This window comes from Lissotriton vulgaris, chromosome 11 (genome assembly GCF_964263255.1).
Source record: "Lissotriton vulgaris chromosome 11, aLisVul1.2, whole genome shotgun sequence".
NCBI classification, from domain to species: Eukaryota; Metazoa; Chordata; class Amphibia; order Caudata; family Salamandridae; genus Lissotriton; species Lissotriton vulgaris.
In genome coordinates, this window is record NC_141699.1 from 769,079,667 (window position 1) to 769,107,566 (window position 27,900).

Sequence of the window (27,900 nt, forward strand, 5' to 3'; positions counted from 1 at the left end):
TTATTTTAATTTTGACATTTTTTAAATAACGTATATTTTTTATTTTTAATAGCCTATGTCCTTCTGCTTGCCCTGAGGTTTTCAAAGATGTCTTGGGTGTTTTGATTGGTGGTGTACTTGTCGAGTTTACCTGGCTCAAAAGTTTGTGTTCTCTCTTTATATTAGTAGTATAGATAAAGGCCCACGGGGAGCCAGGGAAAAAGCATGCAGCAATTGCCGTAACAGCTGTCATATGGCAAGTGACAGCTGTGACGTCATATATATATATAGCCCAATTAGCATTGGCAGAACACGGTGACGTACTGGCATGGAAATAAACAACAGATACCATAAAGATACGATTACATGTTCAACATCTCCCTTTCCCCCCCAATACAACTGCTGAAAGAACACAAGTTATTCCATAACATAGTCATCAAAGTGTTTAGGCATCCTAACATTTCTTCCACTCTTTGACTGCACACCAGAGGTACTAGGGTATGCAATGTCAGAACCATGTCCCTTGGAGGATACGACTCTGTCCATACTTCTTTCTAACACAGAAGTATCATTTTCTACAGTTCCACTATCTGTGTCAGTCATGCAACTCCTCGATCTCTCCCTTATGTCAAAAGAAACATTTGGGCTAACTTCCTGGCTGGAGCTGCTTTGCTTTTCAGATACGTTTTCCCATTCTAAAACACTATCATCAAGACTTCTCTCATCGCTTTCCTTATTCCTCATTATTATTTTTTCCTGACCCTTCTTTAGGATTATCACATCCTCTTTACTCCGCCATCCACCTCCTTCAACATGAACGGCACCTTTTGTTGCTTCACAAATTTTAACAGGCTTACTGAATTTTGTCTCACCTTTCGACACCAAACCAGGTTTTCTCAATAACACCCAATCTCCTGGTTGTACATCTTTCACTTTTACTCTGTTAACAGTGTCAGAGTATTTCTTTGTTTTTACTTGCTTTTTCACTATATTCTCTCTTACCAGAAGGTTTCTGTCATCTACTTCTTCTGAGATTACACACTCTTTCTTCCAGTTACTGAATTTGGGTGTAATTTGACTGTAGCATTTCCTCCCTCTCATTAGGAAGAACGGTGTATGTTTAGTTGTTTCGTTTGGTGTATTGTTATATGCATTGATTTTCACCCTTATGAACTCTTTCACGTCCATATCTGAAGCCACAGCCAGTTGGATGCCTTCCTTTAAGTATTTGTTTACCCTCTCCACCTGACCGTTACTTTTTGGGCTATACAAAGGTGCTTTTACCTGTTCGATTCCTGCATTCTCTAGAAACTCAGTCATTTGTCTAGAAATCAACTGTGATCCGTTGTCAGATACTAACACTTTAGGCTGGCCTTCTTTGTCAAATACTTTTTTCAAAAATCGTATTACTACCTCGGTAGTTACAGCGCTTACAAATTTGTAGTAGACCCATTTTGAGTAGTAATCAGTGAGAACAATAATGTTTTTACAGTCATTAGGAAAAATTTGGAAAGGACCAGCAAAATCAATGGCAACCTTTGCCCAAGGTCCACTTGGGATTTCCACCATTTGTAGTTCGTTCTTTTCGATACGCCAATGTTTATCTGATTTCAAACACTGCTCACATTTGTCAATGAACTCTTTTATTTCCTTATCTACCCGGGCCACCAGTAATTCATTTTGATGATATTTCTTGTTGCTGTACTCCCTGGATGACCCTTATGAGCAAGTGAAATTATTTTCTTCCTCAAGCCATTTGGCGGCACAAAAAGTTCTCTTTTTAGAAATCCATTCTCCAATGTCAAATCATCGCCCACTTGCTTGTAACTCTTTAACCCTTTCGATGCTCATGACGAGCTCAGCTCGTCATGAGGCACAGTTGAGCTGTGCTGATGACGAGCTGAGCTCGTCATGAACAATGGGGCTCATAAATAATCAGCACAGGAGGGGAAAATGCACAGCAGCCATGGTGTTAATTCATTTTCCAAATTCCTGATATGTGGCCACTTGGTTCTTACAAACCCCATCACTTTTTTCAGAAAGGCGTACTCCATGTTTCCTTTCCATTCATCTTCAGTTATAGAACCTTCACATATTATAGTGGCATCAATAAGTGTCACCACACATTCAATTATTTCAAAAGAACAAAGGTCCTAAGCTTAGAACGATTTCAGGAAAGATTAGATAACATAAAGACCACAATCGGACAATATGTACAGTTCTTCTTATACCCAGCCGGGCAAAGAATTTATTTCAGGAATGTTTGACAGGGAGTCAATTTAAATATTACAATATCATATCAAACATAGTAGTGTTTGAAGTAAGGCACAAGCCTGTGCCGTACTCATCAAGATAGAAAAAGGTTGTGAGAAAGGGGTGCAGAAGAAAGAACAGTTTACATCAGGCAAAGGAAGAGTTGAGCAGAAAAATGGTACTGCTTGAGGATTTAAATTGGCAGTATTCCCTTTAGTAGAGCATACAAAAAACAATCACAATAGCAGAAATGTATGTCTACATAACAGTGTCGACGGCGTTTCGATCCTGTGCTCTAAAATAGAAGGATCATCATCAGGACTTAATATATGCCTGGAATAACATAGAACAAATAAGCCCCGGGGCGGGTTTGAAGAGGCGCTTTCAGTTAATACTGGCCACAAAATTGTGGTACACTAGAGGCGTGTTTGAAGTACTTCAGGAGGCAATATTTTCCGGCGTCCTGGGATGGCTGCCCAGTGTGGAGTACTCAATTGGAAAGGAGTTTTTGGGGGAACAATCTTGGAGGGGGATACGTTGTCCCGTAGCAGCAACAGATAGCTGAAGAGATATGAGTGAGCGCCTAGGGTGAGAACGCCAAACTAGGCGCTCACTCATATCTCTTCAGCTATCTGTTGCTGCTACGGGACAACGTATCCCCCTCCAAGATTGTTCCCCCAAAAACTCCTTTCCAATTGAGTACTCCACACTGGGCAGCCATCCCAGGACGCCGGAAAATATTGCCTCCTGAAGTACTTCAAACACGCCTCTAGTGTACCACAATTTTGTGGCCAGTATTAACTGAAAGCGCCTCTTCAAACCCGCCCCGGGGCTTATTTGTTCTATGTTATTCCAGGCATATATTAAGTCCTGATGATGATCCTTCTATTTTAGAGCACAGGATCGAAACGCCGTCGACACTGTTATGTAGACATACATTTCTGCTATTGTGATTGTTTTTTGTATGCTCTACTAAAGGGAATACTGCCAATTTAAATCCTCAAGCAGTACCATTTTTCTGCTCAACTCTTCCTTTGCCTGATGTAAACTGTTCTTTCTTCTGCACCCCTTTCTCACAACCTTTTTCTATCTTGATGAGTACGGCACAGGCTTGTGCCTTACTTCAAACACTACTATGTTTGATATGATATTGTAATATTTAAATTGACTCCCTGTCAAACATTCCTGAAATAAATTCTTTGCCCGGCTGGGTATAAGAAGAACTGTACATATTGTCCGATTGTGGTCTTTATGTTATCTAATCTTTCCAGAAATCGTTCTAAGCTTAGGACCTTTGTTCTTTTGAAATAGTTGTTACCCATGGTCCAAAGCCATTAAGTGGGTCCCCCTTGTTTATTGAAAAACCACACATTCAATGTCATCCAGTGCCTCATCTCCTTTTATTTCCACAGGTAAGCGTGACAAGCAATCTGCTCTGTAGTTCTTGCCCCCTTTAATATGTTGGATCTCAAAATTGTATTCCTGGAGCTTAGATAACAGCCTTATTAGTCTTGAGCTCGCCTTGCCGTTGCCATGGCCCTCACCATCCATCATGTATACCAATGGTTTATGGTCCGTGACAATGGTGAACCTTTTACCCCATAAATAATCTTTTGACTTATGTACAGCCCATACACATGCCAATGCCTCCCTCTCGATTGTACTGTAGTTTACTTCAGTTTCATTCAACTTCCTAGAAATAAAAGCGATGGTGTTTTCTTTTTTTCCTTCAAGCTGACAGAACACAGCACCTATTCCTTCAGCACTGGCATCAGCTGTTACAACATTCTCAAGTTTAGAGTTATAGGGTTTTAGTGCAGGAGCTCCTGCTATTTCCTCCTTCACAATTTTGAAAGCTTGCACTTGCTCGTCCAACCAATTGTAGCTCACATTTTTTCTCAATAGTTTCCTGAGTGGTTCGACCTTTTCAGCATACCCTTGTATGAATTTGGCATAATATTCGCTAAGGCCCAAAAATGATTTAAGCTTTTCTTTGTCTTTAGGTTCTGGTGCCTCTCTTATTGCCTGTACCAGATCATCTTTCTGAGTGATTCCCTCAGAAGTCAAGACATGACCCAAGTATTCCACTTTTTCTGTCATAAATTTGCATTTTTCCTTTGACACAGTCATACCTCTCTTTTCCAGTATGCTTAAAACTTCCTCTATTAATTCCAGGTGCTCCTTTTCTGTTTTAGAATGCACCAGGATGTCATCCTGGAATGCCTCTACTCCACTTAAGTCATTAAATAAAACATCCATTAATTTCTGGAAAACTCCAGATGAGGAGGCTAGTCCAAACGGTAAGCGAACATACCTGTATGCCCCAAATGGTGTTACAAAAGTTTTTAGTTTTTTGGATTCATTGGTAAGACATACTTGGTGGTAGGCTGCTTTCAAGTCAATCAAACTGAAAAATTTCGAGCCAGATACTGACTGTAAAATTTCTTGAATTTTGGGGAGGGGGTGACAATTTACAATTATGTTCTTGTTCAGGGACCTTAGGTCCACACATAGCCTAAGGTCTCCTGTCTTTTTCTTTTTGGACACAACTATGGCAGAAACCCATTCTGATTCATCTGCCTCCTCAATGACTCCCTCTCTAGATAATTTATCCAGTACCTCTTTCAACTCCTTCTTTATTGACAGAGGTATGGACCTCACCTTATGTTTTCTTGGAATGGCTCCATCTCGCAATTTAATGTTATGAGCAAATCCCTTTACGCACCCAATCTCATTCTTAAATACCTGCTTGAATTTGTCTAACATACTCTTTAGATCTTTTCTGTTGTCATCCAAACTCACGCTGTTCACCCAATCTTCTCTCAACATTATAGGGTCTTTTGCACCAGGTACCAACATTACTCCTAATTTGGCTAAATCTCTCCATCCAATTAAGATTCTCCCTTTTTCAGCCACATACACTTTTGTTTTAATCTTCCTACCTCTAAAGGTGATAGTTTCATGAAAATACCCTAGCATATTTATTTCTTTTTCTCCAAATGCTTTTGGGTTAACATCTGAGTCAATTAACTCTTCATTTGACCATTTTTCTTCAAACATTTTATCAGAAATAGTGGTTATGGGTGACCCAGAATCTGCAGTAAACTGCAATTCTATTTCACCAATTTTCCCATCACCAATGGGCCCTTTTATTTTACCTTCTTCCATTTCTGCATATAAGATAATGTTTGCACACATTTCTTCGTCAAAATCCCCAACAGTATTGACATTCACATTACTATATACTCTTTTAGTTTTGCACAAAGTAGTTAAATGTCCATACTTTCTGCATTTACTACATTTCTTACTTATTGCTGGGCATGTTTTGCTATCTGCAAGATGTTCTTTTGATCCACGCCTGAAACAGCTTAATTGCTTACCTCCTGTTTTCCTCTAACTCCAACTTTTCTCACCTTTCAAGCTGTCCCCTTTATTTTTTTCCTGCATGTAAAATACATTTGTATTACCACTAGCATTAGATAACACTTTAGTAGATACTAATGATCTTTCTATCCCTCTAGTAATATCAACAACTTCTTGCAAGGTTGGCTTTTTACATGCCAATAGCCTTTCTTGCACTTTTTTTGAATAGCAATAGAAAACAATTTGGTCTCTAATGTAAATGTCAGTCATGTCTTCAAATTCGCATTCCATAGCTAAAATCCTTAAAAATGCAATGTACTAATCTATTGTTTCTCCTTCCTGTTGCTTCCTCTTAGCGAATTCATGCCTACCAACCATTACATTGTTTTCCTCATCAAATTGTCTTTCTAGCCGTTTCAAAGCTTCCTCATATTCATTTAATGGTATAAATGTGCCTGGAGGGCTTTCATATTCAGGCAGGCTATCGAATACATCCTGTCCGGCTTTCCCTAGTAAGCCAAATAATATAGAACACTTCCTCTCTGCATCATAGGCCTTGCCATCAATGGATACTATATAGTTCTCAAATGCTCTTATCCATTTTCTCCACCTCATAGTTGGCTTTCCTGGCTCATCAAGAAAACGTGGAGGTGCACATATGTTGTTACTTTGAGCCATACTTCCTTTTATTGTGGCTACTTTTTTCAGTTGAGCTTGTTATATTTTATGTTATACTCCACGTATGTATATTGTTTAAAGTCTCTTTTTATTTTATCCTTACTTTGTTGTTTATAACAGCTCTTATTCAGTTTGTTTTGACTTATATTCATTTGGTAAGATTTGGAAAATGTATATTTATTTCCAAATTTCATTCGTTATTAGCTCTGATTTCCGCTTCAATTTTAACTTCACAGCCTCTTTGCTATGTTTTGTTCCTCGTTGCCGCTGTTGCATTCATGGGATTGAATACAAATGCTTCGGTAACACTGAGGAGATTTTTTTTCGTTTTCAAAATGGCCGCTCGATGGTCACATGTTGTGACGTTTGACCGGCTTATCCAATCCGTTTCTTTGCTTGTTTGCTCCTCCCAGCATGCCTCACGCGACACGTCTGAGAGGATTTCTAAACAAGGCCGGCAATTCCCTCAGAGACTTGACTGAAAATACAGAGACGGCTTCCCGATAAGGTTAAGCTTCCCACTTATTATAACTTGTGCCGTTTTAGTTTACTGGTTTATATCGTCAAATTTACTCCATTCGGCATCGCGATTATTCCATGTATTTCTGTAATAACCTGAAGTTGCGCGCTTACGCCGATTTCTTATGCGCAAAAGCAGAAACTCCTCAAAGATTCAACATTGCATCGCGTTGCTTTCATTCGCATCCGCTCAGATTATTGAAGCGCACTTACTTCTTTTCAATTCTTTATTCATTGATTTCCCTTAACTGCTAATATACCAGTAAGTCCGCCGCCGATCGTAATTCAAAGGTACGGAATGGTATGCAGATGATCTTCACCCGTAGGCCTTTAGTCTCCACGTCCTCGTCGCCAATTGTAGTGGGGGCCAATAACAACACCGCAAGGGGATGATTAACAACTGTATTTATTGGGTATAAAGGCCCATGGGGAGCCAGGGAAAAAGCATGCAGCAATTGCCGTAACAGCTGTCATATGGCAAGTGACAGCTGTGACGTCATATATATAGCCCAATTAGCATTGGCAGAGCACGGTGACGTACTGGCATGGAAATAAACAACAGATACCATAAAGATACGATTACATGTTCAACAGCGACAAAGTCTGAAAAGCGTGGCAGAGAGGTAATCAAAGGGGCATTGCCGGTGTGATTAAGAGCGTGACTTAAAACCAGTAAGCTGAAAATCTAAGCTTAGCATAGTGTGCTGCGCAACAGGTATTTTGCTGTTTCCGTCATTGCATCTAAATATGATACAATGAGTAACATAACTACACCAAGCCAGGGCTATTGGCTGTGTCAATGGTTTTTAGTTGCATACAATAACAACTATGGCTTTGTTGTTTATAATATTGAAAATGCTTCCGTTCTGAAATGATGACTGAAAGAATTAAACAAGTCTCTTTGAAGTTACATCAAAAGCTTTGTTTGAGCAGTGGTACTGCTGCAGAGTAAATCATTTTTTTTCACCCTGAGGGTGTGGGCAAAAATGAAGACTCTGACTGAGCACCTGCTTTTAAGAACTCCGGTGCTCAGCACAGGCAGGACCTGATCCATGTAAAGCCCTTGGGATGGGCATTGAGATGGTGCACATCAGCCACTTGATGCACAGAAAACTAGCGGCACAGGCAGGATGTTTAAAAAACAGATGGGGACACAGCTGTTTGGTGTCATATAGGCCCAAGGACCATATTCTAAGTGTAAGGACGACACAGGCACTTGAATACATGCCAACATTTTATAACAGGGAAGTGGGAGATTCAAATAAAAAATCCATAGAACGTATTTCCCTTATTGTCTTCAATTGAAAGAGAGGCAATTTCAGGTGCTAGACAATCGATTTTGTGCCACTTTTGGCTTCTAAAATTGGCAGTCTCCACCTGAAGCGGGTCTATTGGCATGTATACACTAGTGATAGGTGGTAGATATTTAGTTTAGCCCCAGGGGAGGGGCTGCTTCATTACGTGTCTAGCAGACAGTGGAACAAAACAGCATAAACTAGACACCACTGACTGAGTCTCTAGGTCAATCAATCCGCAGGACAGCAGTGGATTCATGGACTGATGACACTGGCTGTAAATGGAAACATTTGCTAACCTTCATAGTTTAACCTCTGAGACAGGACACAAAAACTGAATTTATTCCAATACCTTCTGGAAGCATACCCGCTTTAATAATTTCCATGAGATAGAGTTGGTCCACTAAGCTGATGCTCAGATGATTCGTGGTTGGTGTCAACAATTCAAAATGGGTGCATCAGGAGCGTGGTTGGAGTCCATTTAGAAGCTTGACTGGTGGTGTTGCTTGACACACAGAGGACAGTCTTGCAACTGGGAAGACAGTCTTCAACCTGTTAAGGCTTCCACTCTGAGGCCCCACTACCTTCTGCCATCCATCGGTGGGGAAGTGTCAAGTCCTCTTGCGGGGGCCCCTTGGATGGGTTGCCTTGGGAAGGTGTTTTGTCTGCGTGTATGTTGTGTCTGGGCCGTCGTAAGACCTCTGGGGAGTCACTGCCTAGTTACTCCTGCAACCACTGAGGTTGATGGGTCATGGTCAAGACGTGCTCTAGTCACCGGGATCAGGATGCAGGTAAGGTGAGAAGTTAATCGCTGGCTGATTAATTCACCAGATGGTCATTGGCGCGTCTTGCCTGTAGGTATAACGGTGGTGTTGGACTCCACTCTGATTGTTTCGATGCTCCATGGGTGATTGCAATGACGCACCAGACAGGAGCTGGCGTGATTAAGTTGCCAGTCACTTGGTAAATCTGTACAACAGGTGATGATAACTTGCCTTGATTGTCGAAGGCCTTCATTCTTGGGTCATCGACAATTTGGTGTAATGGTGGGCATGTGTTTACACCCTTTCTTTATAGAGTATCCCCATCCTTCAGCCTGGATGCTCTGAGTTGCTGAGCCACTGGTTTCTGGAAGGTTAGTCTGGGAAGCGTGGAGCAGGAACACAGTTCATGCATACCTGCCGCTTACTCTTGAATTCTCCCGGCATGCTGTCGCCAGGTTGTCCTCATTTTACCTCAGCCTATTAGTGCGGATAGATGCTTTCAGTCTTTGGCCCAAGTCTTCCCGGTTATGTCTTTCAGTCCTGGCCACTCTTGATCTTCTCACCTTCTGGGCTTGGTCAGACATCAGGCTTCCCATTCTGAACCGGCTGGTCACACTTACACTTCCTTCTCTTCTTTCTCTTTGGTGCTTCAACATGCACCTTCTTTCCAATTATGCTGTTGAGGCTTCTCGCTGCTTAAGGCTCTTCTCCTTCTGGGTGCAGCGCCATGCACCTTCTTTGGGACTGGCCTACAGGGCATCTCACTGGTCGACTGTCTCAGTAGTGCAGCCACTGGCCTTGGGTGTTGGATTCCAGCTTTGTTATGACCAGGGCTGCCACTGATCCAATTCTCCTCATCTTAGTGCTGGATGGCACCTGGCCACAAGTTGCGTGCTCCTTCTTCTTGGACCTTCTTGGAGTTCCATTCCAGTAGAGAGTGGGGAGTCTTGCTTCTCACTAACATTCTTTTGATGACACAGTGCTAGCATCTTGAGGCATTGCCATTATCAGGCATGGTTATTGGGTTTATGGCACAGTGTGCGTCCTAGTGTCTGGCCCAGGGTCTGCAGTGCAGTGTGCTCCCATTCTTCTTTTAGTTTGGTCACACTTTCTCTAAGCTTCTCTCTCCCTGGGATTTCACTGGTTTCGCAGAGGTTTTGTGTTAGAACCAATGGAGGCTGTCAGATGCTGGGGTACGTCAATGACACAGTATCCATGTTGTGCAGCCCAGCAATGGGTGTGCTCTCTCTGACAGTGCTATGGCTGTAGCATCATACAAGACTTCTCCATCTGGGATGTCACACTGTACCTGGAGGTTTCTGGGGCCAGCTGCTGCAGTCTCTCCTGGGATACGTGGCATTACAGGCTTTGCCGCTCGATTTCACTTGTCCACCCTGGGTGATTGTCACAGACGTGTTCCTGTCCCCCCTTGACAGTGTTTCTTTAAACTTTCATGGCTGTAGTGGTTTCTTTAGTTCTACTTGAGCGGTCAACCTCTCTCCATCTTGTCTGTAACTCTTCGTCATGTGAGGAGTCGGTGATGCCTCGGTAACATTTTGCCAAACCTTTGTTTAAGAGTGTGGAGTGCCATGCACCTCAGGGCTGGGAGGCAGGTATGCAATCTACAGATTAATACATATTATTATGATGAGCAGTTCCCACTGCTGACACTGCCTACCACTAGGGGCAACAACACTATCCAGCTGTCAAAGGATGAGAAGCAAGTACTTTCTATGATGGCAGGTGTCAGGTGATGTAGCAGACACACTTGGGGAATGACAGCCTCTCTCCCAGCAACTGATGGGTGCTTTGTTGTGAGTGAATTTATTCAGGTTTCTGGGACTGGGAAAGTGGAGACTCTGGGAGGTAGCTTCCAGAATGCCTGGGTCTTCTCATTTGGAGATAATAAACTCTTCTGCAGTCACTTTAACATGACGGGCTGCTGTCTTAGCAGAGAGGCACGATAAGTGGATTAGGTTGGGAGAGCAAGTGCCACAAAAGGCATATTCTCCTTATGTCTCAGTGTGTTGTGGCTGTCCTCTGTCTGGCGCAAAGGAGCAATACTGCTGCTGGTCGGTTGTTTCCACTCTTTTAGCGAAACTGTGTGCCTTTTATGGTTTCAAGTGTAGAGGGCCTGGAAAATCTGTGCAGCAATCACACTCAGTTTCTTCCTTTGTCAAACAGAAGCAGCCAACACTGTTGTGTGTGTGTGTGCAGCTAGGCAGCACTACTGCTGCTCTATCGCGGTGCCCTTTCCCTTCAGCCTCACAGTGTTGTGCCTTCGGTAAGTCTTCTTGCTTTTGCCTGCAGCAGTACCCATCTCGGGCTGTCTGCTCATGTGGACAGGTTTTAGCAGGGGAGCACATTAGGGCATGATTTCCCTAGCCACCTGTGGCCTGAAGTGTGTATTGCTCCACATGGATGACATTCACTTTGCTGGCCTCTGTGGTAAATTCTGTGGCCAGTTCTTTCTTTGTCCCCAGCGTCATCCACTTTCTGCCATCATCTATTGGTGGATGCGCAAAGCCCAGCTGTCCATCAGTGATGGCAGATTGCCATTAAGGGGCTTGCGGTGCTTCTCATGGCCGTGATGGGCTTGCTGACTGCCGGCAAACTACAAAATCTTTCCCCTAGGGCTATGAAACTATTGGTGATTCATCCAACATACATATAAAGTTGTCCCACAGGTTTAACATTTCTAATTTTTTTTAATTATCCAAAATACAGTAAAGTGAAATACAGTAAAATTGACGACTGATTTTTTTCCTTTTCTTTTCACAAGCATTTATGAACAGTTAAATTAATTATATAAACAACAAACATAGGCCCATATGAATAACACAAAACTAAATAAAAAACAAATACAAACAACAACATCTCACATGATAAAACTGAATCAAACACATTAACAATGACCTATATAGTGAAACAGTAATATCATTTATAGAAAAAGGACAAACAAATAGAGACAAAACGCCGAAGCGTGTTTTGGAACACTAAGACACATACATAGTTCCTTCTTCAGGGCATAAGCTTTGGAATACTTTCAATATTGTAGGACCATCTGTGTGCGGCGAGGAAACCACCAGATATGTGGTATAGAGGCTCACAAGGAACAAAAGTTACATTCTAGGAGGTAGAGGCTGGAAGGGAAAATAAGTCTTCCTGCACTTGGCATTACCAAAAGTCCACAACAGGCAGTATAGTAACCATCATGGATTAATGACGGCCAAGGGATCTAAAAAAGGCTCCAATAATTGATTGGTGATAAGGACCTCTGGTCAAATGACGATTGAAACCTCCAATAGTCCGCTACCCATGTAGAGATGAGGGGCGCAAAATGGAGTCTCAGTCCAATATGGTTGTAAGAAGCATAAACAAAAAGAGTAGAAGGATACAAGGACACTGGGCGCTTCGATCCAAATGATCTGAATCTGAGGTAAAAAGTCGGTTGTCATAGGTACGAGTGGAGCCGTACACCTCCCCGGTCGCTCTGCCCCCTTAGCAACTCTGAAGGTGGGAGACGCTCCTGCTGCCTCTCCAAAATGGCAGGCGGCTTGTGCCTTGCAAGATTCGAGGACATGTGCGCACAGCCCTTCTTATTGGCAGGGTCACCTGACTGGTGACAAATGTGATAAATGAGTTTGAGGTGGGTGTTAGCTCAACCTCAGGAGAGAAGCTGCAGTATTACGTATCCAGCTGGACACTACAAGCTGGACCTGCACAAAACTTAAATTACACAGTGAAATTCCCAAATGTTGCGTTATACAAAATGTATCAAGTTGTTACAACATCATATTCAGGGATTAAGTGTAATTTTGACCTTCAGGAAGCTAGATCACAAAGAATATGTCTCGCCAAGAGATATAGTGTGGTCGAACAAGCCTCCTGCCGGTACCTCCTATAATGTTTATATGCACTATGTCTACATGTCGAAAAAAAATAATTTGATGCACTGGCAAACCATATTTTAGGCACATTACATGTATTACATTGCATAATTTTGTGAAGACTATAGCACATTTTTTGAATGTTTTTCAAATGCTGTTTCACACACACTTAAATTACAGACTTGTACAGAAAGAAATATAGTTCTAAAAGGTCAGGTGTCCACAGATAGACGCGGACATTATCTGACGTGTCTGCTTACTTATATAGAAAGTATTAGGAATGTTAGACATTCTGAAGCTATTCAAGTCACTCAACTCGTCTCTTGCCGTAGTAACACCTGTCAGAAGGATTCAAACCTATGAGTGTTTTTTTTGGTGCAGTATGAAGTCTTTTCATGTTATTATCGTTCTTGTGCTTCTCATATGGTAGAGACTGGATTTGATGTTCCAGAGTCTCCAAATCAGTGTTGGAAATCCTGCTTCATTGGTACTGGATATTCTGAATTTGAGATCTAATAATATGATTCATAAAACAGATTTTCCTTCAAGTGGCTCGTTTAACCCTTCTTTATATATTGATGACGAGAGTGGACGTCAGTGGCTGACTTAAAATCTTTAAATAGTAACATTCTTGTCGTGTCCCACAACAGTAACACACGGACACGACGGGTATATCTTGAAGCCCTTTATTCTTGCTTCTGCACGGGTCCCCGTCCCTACTCTAACTGGCCCCTTCCTCTCCTGTCCCCACCTCTTCCCCTCTGCCCACCTAGCTCCGCCCACCCCAACTACTGGACTGTCAACTCCATTACATCTCCCCCTTTCTTAACAAAATAGCAGTGAACGTGGAAATTAATCAATTTCTACAATTAGTCTCTTTAGAGGCTGCACTTGACGTCTGGGTCGAGCCGGTGTAGACACAATGTTCTCCACTACTGGTTCCCGCACCATGGAGGGTGCAGAGTCGGGTGCGCCAGCCTCCGGGTCATCGTGATCCTCAAGTGTGGAAGCTGCTGGTATGCAGTCATGTTTTTCAGGAGGGCATTTCTTAAAGTGGGATGCATTGCGGGTGACTCGCCGATTTTCTGATTCTGCGGTCACCATGGTGCCCTTTTGTTGCACAACTGTGAGAGGCTCGTCCTTGAAGCGACAGTCGGTCTTCTGGCGCTGTTCTTGTTTGACGAAAACCTTGTCGCCTTCCTTGAGGGAGGGTGACCATGCCCTCCGTTTGTGGTCAGCATGTCCCTTCATCTTCTCTTTGCGATACTGATCCGTTGCAGCCATGTCTTTGAGCTGCTGATCTGAGAGGGGTTTCTTCAGTGCTCCCTCCCATGTTGGGATCCGGTTTCTCATTGTCCTCCCAAGCATGAGAGTGGCAGGGCATATGCCCGTCGTGGAGTGAGGAGTGGTTCTGTAGGCACAGAGGACTTCGTTCAGTGCCGACTGTAGATCCTTCTTCTCGGCTGTGGCCTGTTGGAAAGTTCTCTTGATGGTGGACATGAACCTTTCAACGGTGCCGTTGGCTTGCGGCCAGAGTGGGGTGACTCTGCGGTGCTGGAAATCCATTTGTTTCGCAAAGTCGCCGAATTTGTGCCCGTTGAATGGGGGCCCATTGTCTGTTTTGATGATTTTGGGGACACCCCAGGTTGCGAAGACTTCCTCGAGTACCTTGAGGGTGCAGGTGGCACTAGTGGAAGAGATAAACTGAGCTACCGGGAACCAGGAGTACTCATCCACGATGACAACTATGTATTTCCCTGATTGTAGGGGCCCATAGAAATCCATTGCAACTTCTTGCCACACCCCGTCGGGTAATGGGGTCATCTGTAGTGGTGCAGGCGGATTGTTGTGGCTGGTCAGTTGACAGGGGTGACAGTCTTTCAAAGTGTCCTCGACCATCTGGTCTAGAGCTGGAAACCAAACACGCTCTCTTAGTGCTCTCTTGGTGGACACGACCCCTCGATGACCCTCATGCGCTAGGTCGACTACTCCTTGTCTCAGGATGGCTGGGATGACTATTCTGTGATCTCTTAGAAGGAGGCCGTCCTCGGTTATTGAGAGTTCGTCAGAGACGTGTCGGAAGGCCTGGAGTTCTTTCTTGGTGTCAGGATTCTCTTCTTCGTCTTGTGGGTGATATCTCCACCTGTTGGATTGTATGCGTTTCATTACAATCTGTAGGGTGGCGTCTTGGTTGGTTGCCTCCCTGATGGTGTGCATGGGTATGGCTGGTGGGCGAGCGTGACTTGCCACGAAATGAATGTATTCCTCCGCGATGGAAGGAGTTGTCTCTGCAGAGTCCCGGGGGTGGCGGGACATGTAATCAGCAGGGTTCTCCCCCTTCCCCGGTTTGTGGACAATTGTAAACGTGTACTCCTGCAGGCGGAGGCCCCACCGCTCGATCCTGGGGGGCATCTTGCACTTCGGATTGCCATAAATCGTGACGAGCGCTTGGTGGTCGGTTATGAGCGTGAAGTGTTTCCCATAGATGAAGATGTGGAAGTGCTCGCACTCCCACACGACGGCCAGGCTCTCCTTCTCAGGCTGGGAATACTTCCTTTCCGGATCAGTGAGGCTTCGACTGGCGTAGGCGATGATTCTCCGTTGTTCCGAGTCGTCGTCATACTGAGCCAGGATCGCCCCTAAACCCACTGGACTGGCGTCTACAGTGATCTCCGTTTTCCTCCTGGGATTGAAGTACGAAAGGCAATCAGACGATTCCACGGCATGTTTGATACCTCTGAAGGCGCGCTCACATTCCGGGGTCCAGTCAAAAGGCTGGTTAGCCTTCGTGAGGAGTCTCAGTGGGTGGCTTATTGTGGCATAGTCACGAATGTAACGAGCGCAATAACTCGCTATTCCGAGAAAGGAACGCAGATCGTTCACGTCGGCCGGGCTCTTGGTGTTGTTGAGCACAGCTACCTTGTCGGGGTCTGGTTTCATACCACTCGATGAGAAGATGTGACCGAAGAATTTCAGTGTTGACTGATGAAATTCGCATTTGTTTTTGTTGAGAGTTAAGTTTGCGTCCATTAGAGCATGGCAGACACGGTCAAGGGCGATGTCGTGCTCTCGGAGGTCCGTACCATATACCAGAATGTCATCACTGTAGTTAAGGGAATTTGAAATGTGGTGGATGATCAAGCGTATCGCCTCTTGGAAGATTTCGGCGGCTGAGGAGACGCCAAAACTGAGCCGTTTATAGCGGAAGAGACCAAGGTGCGTGGCAAAGGAAGTGATGGGACGAGAGCTGTCATCCAGCTCGAGCTGATGGTAGCCCTTGTTGAGGTCCAGTTTGGAAAATACCGTAGCTCCATTGAGTGCCGTAATCATGTCGCTCAGGTGTGGACCGGGGTGTCTCTCCCTTTCGATAGCCGTGTTCGGCAGGCGCATGTCCACACAGAGACGGACCTTGTCGGGAGTCCCTTTTTTGGGGACAATAACCACCGGGGACACCCAGGGAGTGGGCCCTTCGGTGCGTTCGATGATGTCAGCGTCCAAGAGGTCCTGCAGTTCTTGGGCCACAGCGGATTGCAGATGAAAAGGCACTCGCCGCGGATGTTGAGCAACTGGCTTGACTCGTTCATTGATGTGCAGATGCACTTGCCGGCCTTTCAGTTTGCCCAGGCCCTGGAACAGTGATGGAAATTTCAAGGCATAGTTGGAACTGTCGTTCACGTTGAATAGGATATGCACCAGGCGCAGGCGTTCAGCAGTGGGGAGGCTCAGTAGGCAGTCAGCATCGGGCCCTTTGATGACATGGATGACTGCTGGGACAGTGATACCGCCATGCGTGAGGGTAGTGTCGAATTTGCCTAGGCACGGGAGTGGTTTTCTTGACATCCAGGTGTACACCACGGACGGGTGCAAAGCGCAAATGAGGCTTGGGAACCATTCGATCGTGTTCGGCAACGGAGATGTAGTTGAGGGATGCGCCACTGTCCATTACGAATTTTGCTGCATGGTTACCCACCATGATGTCGAGCCGTGGGTAGCGCTTGAGCTGATCGTTGTCAGCGATATTGATGTATTCTGTAGTGTAGGAAGATCGCCTGGATGATGAAGATCTGGAGTCTCTTGAAGGAGAGCGACGATCCCATCTGGAACGTCTAGATTTGTGACTGGAGTGGGAAGACGTAGGGGACCGAGCAGGTTCATCCTGAACGGCTCTGACATGGTGCCGTTTGGTTTCAGGTCTCGAGGGTCTTTGTTGGCTGGCACGCCGGTCGTTGCTGCCGCGTTTCTCTCTGTGGTAATCACTGCACATAGCCTCAAAATGATTGGATCGTCCACATTTTCGGCAGCGTTGGCCCATAGCGGGGCAAGAGTCAATGTGAGGGTAGTCGTACCCGCATCTGAAGCACCGCCTCGTGCGTTCAGGCCGTCGATCTCTCCTCTCCGAATCCTTTGGTCGGTGGTCCGGTCGACGTCTGGGTGAGAATCTGGATCTGCGTGACCTGTCACGCGGGTTGCCTCTGTATTCCTGTCTTCCATGTCGTCGGTCAGAGACACGGTTGGCATGTTCGCGGCTAGTGTTAGGCTTGACCTCGATATCCGCCGCATTTTCTTCGGCCTGGTCATACAACCGGGAGTTCTCTTCAATTTCCGCAAGCTCTTGCGGTTTCCTCAACAGTCGTCGTCTCAGCGACTCCGAGTGGCACCCAGAGATTATTTGGGACTTGATGGCTGCATCCGGTGAGAAATTTGTAAAGTCACAGTATTGGGACTGACGTCGCAGTCGATGTATAAAGGAGGTTAGTGGCTCATCTTTGTCCTGGCGCTGTTGGTGGAACTTGTGTCGCTCATAGTCAACATTTCTTTTGTGCAAGAAACGGTTATTCAATACGTCTCTCACTTTGGCATATGTGTCGCCGTCATCAGTTGGGATTTCTCGCACTATTTTGCTGATCTCACGCCCTCCTAGATTGCGAAGGGTTATTATCTTGTCTTTGTCTGTTTCGATTCTGGAGCCTTCAATATAGTCCTCAAAGTCCTCCAGCCATTCTTGCCATTTTAGGCCCATGCTACTTCCTGTTGTGATCGTTAAGGGTTCCGGCGCTCGCAGGTGTGTGCCTCCTTTGACTTCCTTTTGCGCGGGAGGGTTTTGTGCGTTTTGCGCGGGAGGGTTGGACATCTTGGCGGTGGGCCTTCAGGGCTTGCGCTTGACTCTGGTCGCGGTTACTGACGTCTGCTTCCACCACTGTTCACTGTAGCCACCAATGCTTGTTTGTTTCCTGTTACTAGCGCTCACTTGATAGCATTTGCTTGGTTATCAGGACACAGTACATCAGTTTAGTGTTGCCAGTGCTTGTTTTGGGGTTTTCGCCTGACCCAAAGATGGCCGCCCTTCAATCAGATAGGGTTTGTCCTTCGGGCTGCCTGACCTTAAGATGGCTGCCCCCTCTGCAGCCCACGAGGTTTCTCTCTCCCCAGGCACACACACACTCAGTGCTGCTGGACTCACTTTTGTGCTGTGGCAGGTCTCCACTCTTCCGGCGGGGATTGGGTGAGTGCAGTCTATTCAGCGAGGATTGCTGGCCTCGCGCGCCGCGCACCAGGCGGCTGGGCTTCACTCCCGCCGGCCGATTCAGCGCTGGCTTTGAACACTCTGCCACGCGCACTTGGGGCACTTCTCTCGCCTTCGCGGCGCTGCAGGCTCACTTGGGCAGCGTCGGAGAGAGCTTCCGGCCCTCATTTGGTCTCGACGCACTTCAGATTTCTCCGCGCGTCCAGCGCGACCGGCGTTCCGGCGCTCTCGCTTGGCGCCTTTTCCTGCAGCGTTTCTGCGCTTTCACTCAGCGCTCCTTCATGTGGCGCTTCGGCGCTTGTCCACTTCGCTGTCGTCTTTTCTCGACCCTCTTCCGCTTGCGAGGGGAGATCAGGCCACTCCTGGGGGGCTCGCTACCGGCGCCGCAGGGTCAAGGTTGCAGCGGAGCTCTGGACGCTCCACGCTGCGGGACGGGGCACTCTCGGGTGGGTTTCTGCCTTATCCCACCCTCGTCGCCAGCTGTCGTGTCCCACAACAGTAACACACGGACACGACGGGTATATCTTGAAGCCCTTTATTCTTGCTTCTACACGGGTCCCCGTCCCTACTCTAACTGGCCCCTTCCTGTCCTGTCCCCACCTCTTCCCCTCTGCCCACCTAGCTCCGCCCACCCCAACTACTGGACTGTCAACTCCATTACAATTCTGATTTATTTTTATCACTTCTCCCAAAACAATAGATCTGCTTGCTCAATTGCATGCAGCAAAATATTTTCAAACCATTGATTGTAGTCGGCTAATATTACCAGATCAGTATTTGACAGCATTCATGAAGTCTGTTGTTCTTTATCATGATTTACGCATGCCTTTTGGATTAGCATTCATGGTACCAGTTTTCCTACAATTAATGTTTCCGTTATTTGTTTTTGTCCATGGAGTCGTCTCGAGCATATCCAGATCATATCAGAATCGAGAATATGAACGCAGAGATATTTAAGTTAAATTATTGATTATTTTTTGAGGGAGAGGCATGAATGTTCAAGGGGAAATATATCGATTTTTACAGAACTTGTCAAATTCCCTGAACGTCACATTATTTCAGATGTTCTGAAAACTAGGAATGGTTAATCTGGAGATTTCAGATACACAACAACCAAATGTTAAAGATAAAGTTGATACATTTATTGGGCTTTGTCAGTACTACTATAATTTTTTTGGTGGTTTTTCAGTACTTAAAGAGCATGTTAAAAATTGTTTGCAGTTACTCTGAATGTGTGTGGGTGAAATTCAATACAAGGTATTCTTTAAACTAAAACAATTGATAATACAAAATTCTGCTCTGAAGCTGTACCTGTCAAATGTGTGGTGTGGTCTTACTGCGGATGCAGATGCAGTGGTTATTAAAGCTGTGCTGTTTCAAGTAGTGGATTAGAAAGAGAGGAAAGTAGCATTTGCCTTCCTCTGCTTAAGAAATGACAAGATTCACTACCGTACTATCTGAAAGTAAAGCGCTCACCCGGGTACGGTTGGTAGAAAATGTCAAGGCTAACCTGTTGGGGACTAAGTTTATGACACCTACTGATTACACACCACTAATGTATCTTCTAGGTAAGAAGGTATAGGTAGATCTTTTCCAAGGCTTGAATGTTTATTATCCTGTCTTCAGGAGTTTTATTTTGAAATTAAGTATGTGTCCTGGGAGTTGCAACTCAAGGGGTGGTTTTGTTACATTTTCCAGTTAGGAATAGTGTGTGGGTCAGGAACAAGAACATTGTTTGACTTGGTGATCACATTGTGGATGTTCTTGGAGTTGGTGGCGAGTTGGGCTATTTAGGTGAATGGAAGCAGGGATTTGCTTAACTCCTTGGACGCTCATGACGAGCTCAGCTCGTCATGATGTACACCTCCATACACTCATGACGAGCTGAGCTCGTCCTGAACAATGGGAATCAAGAAAAGTCAGCATCCTGGAGGATTACCTTTAGCATTCATGTGGTTCAGATGGCGTCCTGAAAAAAGCTAAACGTTACAAAGTTAAGATGTTTAAAAGAGGAATTTATATATTAAAATGTAGGATGTATTAGGCATTGAAGATGTGGCTTTCCTTGCTTATTTACCAGATGGAAGTTAAGGAGTAGCATATTACCAAAGTGCATTGAGGACTCATGGGCATTACAGTAGACACACAGGGATTGAAAGCCATGTGTTGGTGGCCCAGCACGGACAGTTCTGCTGAGATTTATATTATGCATTATCCCACATCCTAACTATCTGATAAAAGGGGTGTAGTTCATGATACACATGTATTGCCAGTTGAGTGCCTATGGATTCCTTTGGAAAAAGTCGCTATTGACTTTGTAGGGCCCATTTTGTTATTATGAGTTGGAATATATATTTTTCATCAAATGAGTAGACTATCAATCCACATGGGTTTATTTTTTATTCATGAGCCCTTCTACCACTCTAGACTTGTGCATTTCTTTCACAGACTATTTTTGCAGTAGACTGATTGGCTAATACCATTTTGTCTTAAAATGGCGATACGTTTGTTTCTCCTTCCAAGAAAGTGTTCTTGAGTATATCAGGTATCAAGCTTGGACTCAGTTTAACAGTAAGAAATTGTACCGTCAACCATCCCAATCTAGGGTTTTGCTGAAGAGTGTTAAAAACATACTCCTGATATATCTGCTTCAAGTGCTTTTTTGAGTGTGCTGTTAGTGTTTGGGGATCACTCCAAAAGGAGGTTGAGCCATTCTTGCCAAACTAGGTCTTGACATGGCGGAACCATGGGAACGTGGAAAGGCTATAAAGTCCCAACAGTTCCCTTAGTCGCTCTCTGTAGAGTACCAATTTCAGCGTGACCCATATCCTTATCCAGATGAGCATGGGTCTCAAGATGGCAAAGTGCTCTATTCTTTTGATGTAAATATCCTGATAAACAGGTTTCAATGGTGTAGACCTGGCAGGTATAACAACCTTCTTAATAGACTTGATCTCACTCAGAGTAAGCTGGTCTAGATTGTTTACACCCCCCAGTTCTGCACCATATAGTGCTGCTGTGTGGTTCTTGTACGTGTAAACCTCAAAGGCCAGGTAGATCGCTTAGATGTAGTGACTTGATGATGCTTATTTATGATAGTCATAGCGCTGTGGGCGAGAATAGTTTTGGATTTGTTTAAGTGGGGTAGCTATGAAAGTTTAGAGTCCAGCATTGTACCCAAATAACTAAAATTGCTTACACTCTCCAGTTTTTGCTGCCATACTACAATGTTTTTCCTAAAAGTCTTATGCGGTCTAATGGCCATGTATTTTATTTCACCAGAATTAATTTCTAGACCCTTGTCTATGCAATACGCATTAAAACTATTGAGCAGCTTTTGTAAGCCCATCGACGTTTGGAACAACAAAATAATATTGTCTTCAAAAAGTAATGCAGGAACTGGGGTGCCACAAAGGTTTGGAGAATCGTGGTTACACTCCTGCAGATTCTTCTGTCAATGTTTGGTGGAAGAAGTGAATCAAACTGATCAATTCAAGATAATGAAGTGGATATGTACAGTTTATTCTGATCAGTCTGGGTTTGATCCTGCAGACTGTTTTAATTTCAACTTATCTGGCAAGGGCAACGGAAGTAATACTTTGAGAAAAGAAGAGTTTGTGTACCTAAATGAATGTATGACTGTGGTACTTATTGATTTTATTAGTTACTGTATTATTATTCACTTCCGTTGAGGTACTCTTAGTTATGGTTTAAAGGGTTATATAGCTTTCCTTGTACTTTAGTTAGTATACACCATTGGTTTCTGTTTTTAAAGAGGAAAGATGTGTTACACTTGTAAATTAATGTCTTGTGCCTGTTCTTCAGATTTGTAAGTGGCGTGTTAGAACGTTCCTGAATCTCTAATTGACAAATGAACATCATGCTTCGTGGTGCTGTATGCTCCGCCTTTGGGCTCCTATAACTTGATTAATGAAACATATTCTTCCAACATCTGCTATCTGATTGGAATATTCTTCTGTTACATGACTTCTTATTGACCCATGACCTATAATAGAAATATATCAGTTGGTATGGTTACTGTCATACAGTGTAGGATGGATGTTATTTTTCCAGGGTGCACGTGTTACAGTGTGCTCTATGCATGCTGCGTCATTAATTTTTTTAGATGGACATTTTCTATTGTATGGCATAGATTTAGTACTAAGGTGTGCCTGTAGGTGGAACGTTACAATCTGCATATTAGCTAATGGGTTAATTCAACTCATGCACAAAGAGTGCAGAAACACTCCAGAGCAATTTTAATTTGCATTTTTCGTTGAGTGTCTGTTTGCTCCTCATTCACACCTGTATACATTTTTTGTAATCTTTATTCGGTTCTTAAAAAGACACCATAAAAGCACATACACAATATACACACAAATATTTAAGATAAAAAGTGAATTTCCATTAAAAAAGATTATAAAGGATAAAATTATCTAACACCATAATTCATTAAGCTAGGGGCAAGGAGTAAATTATTCAAGGGGTCAGGTATTGTTAGATTCCTAATTCTCTGGTGTTCCTTAGCCGTAGTGCCATCCGGATAAAGTTTATAGTGCAGAAAAGAGTATAAGCGTCTTCAGCTTCCTGTAGGAACTTCAGGGCCAGTTTCGCTTGTTTAAACTTTGAGTCTTTCAAAATCCCCACCAGAAACTTACGTCTTGGTGCTGTATAGAATGGACACAATAAAACAAAGTGAAGGGTATCCTGCGGAGACCTATGGTCGCAGCCGCAGGTACCCTTCTCTGCCACTGTATGAGTAAACCCAGCCGGAACCGCGAAAAGATGATGGAGCATGTTAAATCTAAAACGGGTCATGACATAGCGGTCCTGAGCATTATACATGACCCTCAGGTACGGTTCCATTCCTTGCTTCGCTGTGAGTTTACTGTAAGATAGGACAGTGGATTTGTGACTTTCTTTCTCAGCCCTTAACTTCTGAAGCCGTTCTGGAAAAAGTTTTTTTACCAAAGCTTTGCTCTCGGCAGTTAGAGAGTCTGGGGATGTGAAGAAGTTTATACAGTCAATCTCTGCTAATGAGTTCTTGACGTACTTCAACCAGGGTATGTTGTGTCCTTTATCTCGTTTGAGACAATCCAATATAATTTGTCTTGTTAAGGCCGCCTCGGGGTTTGTCCATAATTTGACCCATGCCAGGAGAGGTTTAACTTTGATACGGTCTTCAATGAAAGGTTCTCCCACTTCCTCATGGATGATGTAAGCCGGTACACTCTGGGGCACTTTCAGGACTCTTCTCAGAAATGTATTTTCTTCTGTCTGTATTTGCTGTGCTTTGTTGTCTATGAAGCCCCACACTTCTGCCCCATAGGTTACCTTCGCACAGCAAATTGACCTGTACAGGTTCAGTATTTGCTCTGGAGACCATCTTCCCAGTCTTTGTCCGTACCCCATGATGGCTCCTACTGACGCTGCCAGTTTCGTTGCGTGCTTCTCTGCCAGAGGTTTGAAATTGAGATGGTTATCAAACAGTACCCCCAAATATGAAAAGGTCTTGACCTGGTCTATCTTGTGTGACCCAATGTGGTAGCTAAAGTTCCCTTTTTTCAGTTGCCCTGATGACATGATGTAGGATTTTTCCAAGTTTGTCGCTAGGTCCAGCTTGTCCATGAACACGACAAAGCCGTCAATCAGCTTTTGTAATCCTAGAGGGGTTCTGGCAAGCAGTACCGCGTCATCGGCGTATAGTAATACAGGCACTGCACGATGACCAATTTGGGGTGAGTCCACCTTTAATTTGAGGAGATCTTTTCCCAGAGAGTTGATGTATATGGAGAAAAGAAAGGATGCATCCCTGCCTCACTCCACTGGTGCAAGCAAAGGGGTCTGTCTTTTTTTCCCTCTTGGTTGTACCTCACGCTTGCAGATGTATTCCAGTGTAGAGTTTGCAGGGTGTCCACAAGGGGTTGATCCACTCCTAGTTCTGTCAGCAAGGACCAGAGCTTTCTTCTATTTACGCAGTCAAAAGCAGCTGAAAGGCCCCTAAACCCCATAAAAATGGACTCCTTACCGGCGATGGTATATTTTGCTGTCAGAAGATATAAGTTCAAACATTGGTCGGTGGTGGATCTGCCCTCCCTGAAGCCGTATTGGATATCCGAGAGGACCTGGTGCTCCTCTGCCCAATCTTGTAAACGGTGTAAAATGTTCGCCCTAATACTTTTGCGGTCACGTCGATGAGTGAAATGGGTCGATAGCATTGAGGGTCGTCACGATTCCCTTTTTTGTAAATAGGACTATGGTTGCTGTTGACCAGGAACGAGGCAGTCCTGCCACCACTGCCTCGTTCAAAACCCTAGTGAGCAGCGGGGTCCATAGCTCGGGTTTACTTAGGAATAGGTCAGGTGGAATTCAATCCGGGCCAGGTGCTTTATTTTTGCTGAGCCCTGCTATTCCCATTTCAACTTCTTTCAAGGAAAAGTCCAATTTAGCCGGCTGTAACCTCCTAGGTACGTCCCCCTGGATTGAATGGCTTGAGTGGTTGTAAAGACTCTGGAAATGGTTCTGCCACTGTTCTGGCAAGATGATGTTCGTTATTTTTGGTGCTCCTTGGTCCTGAAAACATGGGGAGTTAATAACTTTCCAGAAACTTAAAGAGTCTTTCCTTTCAGCAGCGTCCCTTAGGTCCTCCCAAGCTTGATTTTGTAAGCTTTGTTTGCGTTTTTTCAGAGCTTTTTTATATTTGGCTCTATTCTGTGCAACAATGAACCTGTCCCTTGGTTTGGCATGGAGTCTAAGTTTCAGTTTTTTATGCGCCTTGGTACAGAGAGAGTCGAACCAACGTGGAGTTGAGGGCACTTTACTAATTCCAGTAGTCTTTAAGAAATTGTTTACGTGGGACGCAATTTCTTCAAAAGCTCTGACCACCAGAACTCCTTCCACGCTTGGGTCAAGGCATATGTTTATTGCTTCAGAGCCCTCTGTTATCAGTCTTTTGTAGAATCTATCCCCGTCGATCCTGGCCCATTTATTTCTCCTTCCTTGGTCCACTGCTTTTTCTATAGTGTCGGATCTCTTTGGGCCCAGTTTAAAATCAAAACCTTTTGTTGTGAGAATTACCGGATTATGATCACTGAAGATGCTTGCATCTATTATGATTTTACTAATATTTCTTTTTAGTATGGGCGAGACTAGGATATAGTCAATGTAAGAGTGGCAACCTCTTCCTTTGTATGTTGGGGTTAATTCTCCTTTTTCGCCCAACACAACAAGATCTAAAGTTTGGATCAGATTATGCCTTTTCGTTAGTCTCTCCAGGTCCCATCCCTCTTTTGAGTGAGTGAAATGGGGGCCTTCCATTATGGTGTATCTCGACCAGTCTTTATTAAAGGGTTTTAGTTTAGCACAAAGGTGGCAATTAAAATCCCCCAAAAGTATTAAGCTTGGGGGGTTTGGTGTCTTATTTAAGGAGTTCAAATTTTCTAGGCAAGAGTCCAGTTCATTTATGGCTGTTCCCTTTTCCATCGTGCCAGCAGCGTTATACCAATTGACTAGAAAAAAGTTTAGTTTTGTGGAGACAAACCTTACTGCTTGAAGGTTGTGTGAGGCCCAGTTAAGGTTTAGCCAGGTGCCCTGGATGTCTAGATTAACGTATATTACAAGTCCCCCGCTGGCTCTCCCAGGGGATACCTTTTTGGCCGGAACAGAGAAACTTTTATAACCCCCTAGGCTGTAGTCATTTAGTTCAGTGGCCCATGTTTCTTGCAGGCATATAATTTGGAATTTGTTTACATAGCTAAGCCATTCTTGGGATTCGAATTTGGCCGCTAATCCTGCTATGTTCCAGGATACAATTTGTAAGTTTTCATAAGTATCCTCCTTGGGAATTCCTGTTAGATCTCTTGAAATGAGCACCGCCGGGTTTTCCACTTTAGGTGGTATATCGGGGCTAGGTTGTGGACTGCAATAGATAGCTAATCTACTCTGTTCGGTGGTTGACCTGTGTTCTGGGGATTTTATCAGGTCACCTCTTCCCCTGCTTATGTTCGGCGACTTATTGCCGCCTCTCTTGCTGGGAGCGGGTTCTGGTCTATTTCCCGCGCCCATTCTCGTTCCTGTTGTGAGCAGTCCTGCCTCCTTCAGCCTTGTGTGTTTAGAAGATTGCTTTTCCCGTACCTGTCAATCGACCTCTTCCAGTACGCTAAACCTGTTCCAGTGTACGTGCTGCGTTAGGAAGGGATCGTAGTTTGGGGTCACATGATATGGCCTTTGCCACTAGGTTAGTCTGTATTGGGGATCCATTTGGGGCATTCTAAACATCAGAGGTCTATTGCTCTGCGTGGGTCTATGAGGTGCAAATGGGTAGAAGTAGGATAGGTGTACAGGATGAATTTGTGAGTGGGTATAACTAGGGGGGCATTGCAGATAAAATTAACTGCTGCGATGTCTCTAAAGTTTACCGTAATTATGTCCCCTGCTATAGTCTTTGTACCTTTACCGATCCACTCCCCCCTTCTTACTGAGAGAATCTCCCCGTGGATGTTGGGGGGTAGTGGTCTATGTATTTGTAACCACTGAGCACATTTGTTTTTTAACTCTACTTGTGTTTCCCTTTTGCCCTCTCTTAAAGGTGGGACTCCTGTTAAAACAACTACGAAGGGTAAAGCTTCAGGCGGGAGGTTGATTGTCCTGAAGCGAGTTGCTGTTTTGTTTTCTTTAGTAGTTACAGATGGGGTCGAATTGGTTTTGGGAGTCACTTTGGGAGTTTGAACGTTGTTACCAGAAAGAGTTTGGGTGGGTCCAAGAGATGGTTTATTAATTTCGGTAATTATTTGTTTGTTGGTTTTGCCTGTGTTCGGTGTGGTAACGACCTTTTGTGTATCTTTTATGCTTTTTTGTATGACTCTGGCAGGGTTATTTGCTACCATGTCCGATGTTGGGTTGGCCTTGTCTTTAGTTGGTCTTTTAGGTATGGCCCCATCCTGTTTTGTTAAGGCGCCCTCTTGTGCTGGTTGGCCTTTAGGGCCAACACCCTTGTTATTTACGAGAGATGTTAGTCTGTCGATCTTAGCTATAAGAGGTTTTATCAGCACAGTGATGGAGTGTTCAAGGTCCGTTTTAAGGTCAGCCACCATGTTAGTGATCCAACAGGGTATTCCTGGTGTAGGTGGATTTATAGGCGTCACCAAGTTGTGATTTCTAGTTTTGGTTTGGCCTTTTTTACCTCCGCTTTTAGATCCTTCCTTAGGCCAATTTTTTTCTGTGGTATTTGATTTCCTCTTGTTGTTATTTGTTTGTAAATCCGTTCTCTCCCTGCTAATTTCGGCGGGCGCCTGGGCGCATGGGAGATCGACGAAAGAAGAAGGGGTGATGGCCAGGCTAGTGTCAGGGTCATCTGCTGAGTCTAAGGAAACTGCAGATAAATTGATAAGAGCTTCCTGAGTGTCTTGGACGATAGTCACGGGTGGTAGAGACAGTCTTCTCTCCGTGTTTACGATGGCATTGGATACCGCCCCTATAGTTTGTTTCAACATCTTATCGATAGCAGTTAGAGTTGGTAAAGGTTGAGGGGGATCCGCTTTTGATTTTGTGCTTGATCTTAATGTGGGCATCTTGGGCTTCTTAACTGTCTTCCTCATAGTATGGTGATAGAGGGTGCGATGGCGATAGGTTGATTT

The 27,900-nt window shown here is 44.3% G+C and overlaps 1 protein-coding gene across 3 annotated transcripts in view; it reads left to right on the top strand.

Annotated features, from left to right (window-relative positions):
- The window catches only part of RHBDD1 (rhomboid domain containing 1), a 420,273-nt gene that overhangs the window by 1,435 nt on the left and 390,938 nt on the right, over positions 1-27,900 (top strand). The window lies entirely within an intron of this gene.